At 40.6% G+C, this 4,052-nt stretch overlaps 1 pseudogene; it reads left to right on the top strand.

Annotated features, from left to right (window-relative positions):
* The first annotated feature begins 2,499 nt into the window (after nucleotides 1-2,499).
* Nucleotides 2,500-3,435, top strand: LOC150059914 (DNA-directed RNA polymerase II subunit GRINL1A pseudogene; annotated as a pseudogene).
* The last annotated feature ends 617 nt before the right edge of the window (nucleotides 3,436-4,052 follow it).

Raw genomic sequence — 4,052 nt, 5'->3', positions numbered from 1 at the left:
CACCTTTACCGGCACTTGTTTAATGCATTTAATGCCTACAGAACTGAATTGGCTACTAGGTCAGAAAGTAGACTCCAAAGCTTCTGCAAAATGTTCTGCAGAGCCTGAAACTTAAAGCTACTTCTCCTGTACTCTCAAAATAGCCACATACTGTTCTCTCTCATCTCTCTTACCCAGGCCTTTGCCATGCAAGGCCTATACCTCTTAGCATAGTATATAAAAGCAAAAGCTCAAGAGCAAGACTGCCTGAGCTCAAATCCTATTCCTCCACTTGCTTTAGATAGAGTTACTGTATCTCAGGATTTCATCTTCAAGAAGGCAAACAGCAGTGCCAACATATCCAGATTATTTGTGAGGAATTAATTCATAAGTTTATTTAAAACATGAATACTGGGTCTAGTATGCAATAAGCAGTAAACTAATGTCAATTATAATGATAATCAATCTGGCATTGTTTTGGCAAACAGCCCAGGCCTATGTCCCTTGTCTAGACTAGGAAGCCAAACAGATTTCTGCAGCAGAGAACTCTATGTGCTCACACATAGAAAAATGCGGATCTTTATTCCATCCAGACATTAGACAGTATGGTATACAGAAAATGACCCTTAGCATCCTGCAAAGCCTTTCTGTGAACCAAAACCTTGTCATTGCTGGTTACTGGTGGCCCACACTTATAATCCTGGCTACTCAGGAGACTGAGATCTGAACATTGAAATTCAAATCCAACCCAAGCAGGAAAATGTGAGATTCTTATCTCCTATTAGTCACAAAATGCTGGGAGTGAAACTGTCGCTCAAGTGGTAGAGTACCTGTCTTGAGGGAAAAAAAACTCAAGGACAGCTTCCCAGCTCCTAAGTTCAAGCCCCAGTAGTGGCACAAAACAAATGACCAACCAACCAACAAACAAAAAACACTGTCATTTATGTTTTTTGGAAATTATTATCCTTTCAATTTGGTTTCTATTAGTGATAAATATATAATTGATTTCTATTTCAGTACATTAGGCAACTTTCCCAGCCTTCCCTGATTCAGTACTGGCCATATTCAGGAATACTTCATTTCATGTATTTTAATGACTTAGAAATGCTACTAGGTAGAGACCATAATTTCATACAGATTGCCTTGGTTATAATCCTGAAAGACAAACAAAATCGAACTTGGATGTGCATTCTAAATGTCCCAATTAATACCTTTATCTAATGACCGACCCAACACAGACAAAGTCTTACCTTTGTTTTTGTGTAGAGTAATTTCCTGCTCAGAACAGAATGGGATTTTATGGGATTTGGCAACATCCTACCTTCTGGTTCATCATCTGTGCCTATACATAGGCATAGATGTGTGGCAAGGTCCTACCTGCTGAGGGCTGATAAGACACACACTGCTTCACTGATCAGAGCAGATCACCTTGATGGTGTATTCACAGCGGTTACGGAAACCTAATGTACAAGTTCTGTGCTTTTCCATGAGCTTCTGCTTTGCCAAGATGTGTTAGCAGATAGAAGAGGAAAAATAAACATAGGGAAGGAAGCAGCCTATGAGACTAAGATCTTTGGTCATCATTTGAAATTTCATGTGGATTTAGAGACAAAAAAGTAAAGGAAAGCTTTTATTTCACTCTACAAATAAAGATGTCTTGATAACACTTCCCCTTATTCAAAAAAGAAAGAATTACAAAATACAAATACAGTGAGTGTTTCCATGGTTTTCATTACCACAGGACCAATGCATGATTTCCATTCCTTAACTCCCTCTTGCTGATATGTGGCTTCCCAACATTATTACCACTATAAGTTCTCAGTAAGTCATGTTTGTTATGAATGTTTGTCTCCATTAGCTCTTTCTGTTGCTTCAGTACAATTTCTGTTCATCTCCTAGCTGCAGTTGAAAAATCATTATACAACCACTAACAATTGCCTAGTATTTCTTCAGTGATAAAGGAGTAAAACAGTTCTGGATATATTAAAAATGTTTTCAGTAATCTGAGAGAAAACACCACAATTTTGGAAAATTTAAAGATAAAAAGTCTACCCACAAGCAACAATTCAACATATATTCAGAATCCCTCAAAAACATAAGAAAAAAGCCAGCATTTCATTACAAATTGGGCCAAATAAACTCAACTTCCCAGATTTTTCACAATTTGCAAGCTTATATCAAGAATTGACTGGACTCTTGTGTAGCACATAGGTGTTTAGACATAAGATATTAACATAGATCTCAATGTTCCTCTCAAAGCAGGATTTATATTTAAGTGGAAAATGTAATGATAAATTTTATTGAAAAGATATGTTAGATTGATTCTGGAGGGTTGGATTATGGATAAGAAAAGTACAAATGATTAAAAAACTTCATCTATTAGTGCATAATGTTCTCTGTTACAGTTACACTTAAGAATATTTCATTCTTTTCAAGACAATACGGATCCTGCACCCAAGGTGGGGCCTGCGGAGGAAGCCGACTGCCCGCCGCAGCCTCGCCAACCTCAGGTCCCGCAGAATGTTCTCGCTGCCCCGCTGCTTTGAGCCCCCAGCTCACGAGAACTTGGGGCTGGGGGAGATGTTGAGGCGCCAGGAGAGACTTTTGCACAACGAAAAATTCATTTGCAAATTGCCCGACAAAGGCAAAAAGATCTTTGGCATTGTTGCCAAATTGAAAGCTGCCATTGCAGAAGGAGAAGAAGTTAAAGGACAAAGTGGACTATAAGCTAAGGCAAAAAGCGATTGCAGGAGTTGATGTGGCTGTAGATAAGCCCCAGAACTCTGACCAGATACTTGATACTTCATCAGCAGTTCCTGGCTGTTCCCCTGTGGATAGCATCAAGTCATCTGAAACAAACTCAGAAAAGCGAGGACTTGTGCATCCTGCTCACAAAGGCAATGGAGACACTCCGGAGGTTGAGTACACAGTGAGCAAGGGCCCAGCTTCCAGCAGCAGAGCCAAGGGACCTTCCTCATCCGGATCTATGGAGCATCTCCCCCAGCACCGTGCTTCGGATCGAGAAGACATTTCCTGCAGCCCTGACAACCTGTTTATTGACAGGTTAAACCGAATCACGATTGCAGATCAAGGTGAGCATCATTCAGAAGAAAAACTGAGTGCTAAGAACTCCACGGACCTTTGCAGTGGGCTTCCTGAGAAGCCTCATTACATGGAAGTGCTAGAAATGCGAGCCCCAAATCCAGTGCCCCTGCCACATAGATTTAAAACCAACGTGTCGCCATCACAGAAGAATGACTCAACGGGTCACTGTCAGAGGGGAAAGCCCTCGGTTTCCTCAGAGGAGCGGCAGCGCAGGGATCAGCAGCATCTTGACATCACTGCTGCGAGACTCCCTACCACTTCACCATTTGCCCACTCAGCTGCTCCATACAGGAGTCTTTGGCTCTTCAGAAACAGGCAGATGTGGAGCAGTCCTCTGATGATGGATTCTGAAGATGGTCACTGGAACAATAGTAATCTAAGCTTCTGACTGTCGACATGCCATTTTCTTACATCAGACTTCCTAATGTATCAAGATCAGGGTCAGACATTGAGGGGAAAATTTCATAAAGTTACACAAAGGTAGCTACACTAGAAAGCCCATTGATCTTTCAGAAGATGATTTGTACGTGTTTGAAGAGTTTAATATTTGAGTATTGTGTTTAACCACATTGCATTAAAGTTTTGCAGTATGTTGTGCGTTTGTCTGATATTTTAGTATGTAGTAAAGCACATCGGTGTTCTTTTTTCCTTTAAGTCAAATGAAAGCAGATAACTGCTTTTTTTCTTATTCTTACCTCGATTATATGGCATTTATTACATGTCGTTTGGTGTAATATTTGGTTGTTCCATGCACCGAAAGTGAGTTAGGAAGCAGTGGTTCCCTCCTTTTTTGTGATAAAGGGAGCAGTGGAGGGAACTGTAGGCATGTTTTTTTTGGAATTAGTGAGATATGGGTGTGAAATGCCCCCAGAAAGTACCACTTATAGAAAACACTCCACAAATGGTTGTCTCCTGTCATCTTAGGAAGACTGACCTTTTTTTCCTGCCTACGAGTAAGGAGTGATTTG

The sequence above is a fragment of the Megascapheus bottae genome, chromosome 8 (genome assembly GCF_031878675.1).
Source record: "Megascapheus bottae isolate mThoBot1 chromosome 8, mThoBot2.hap1, whole genome shotgun sequence".
Lineage (NCBI taxonomy): Eukaryota > Metazoa > Chordata > Mammalia > Rodentia > Geomyidae > Megascapheus > Megascapheus bottae.
This window is presented reverse-complemented; position numbering and strand designations above follow the sequence as displayed.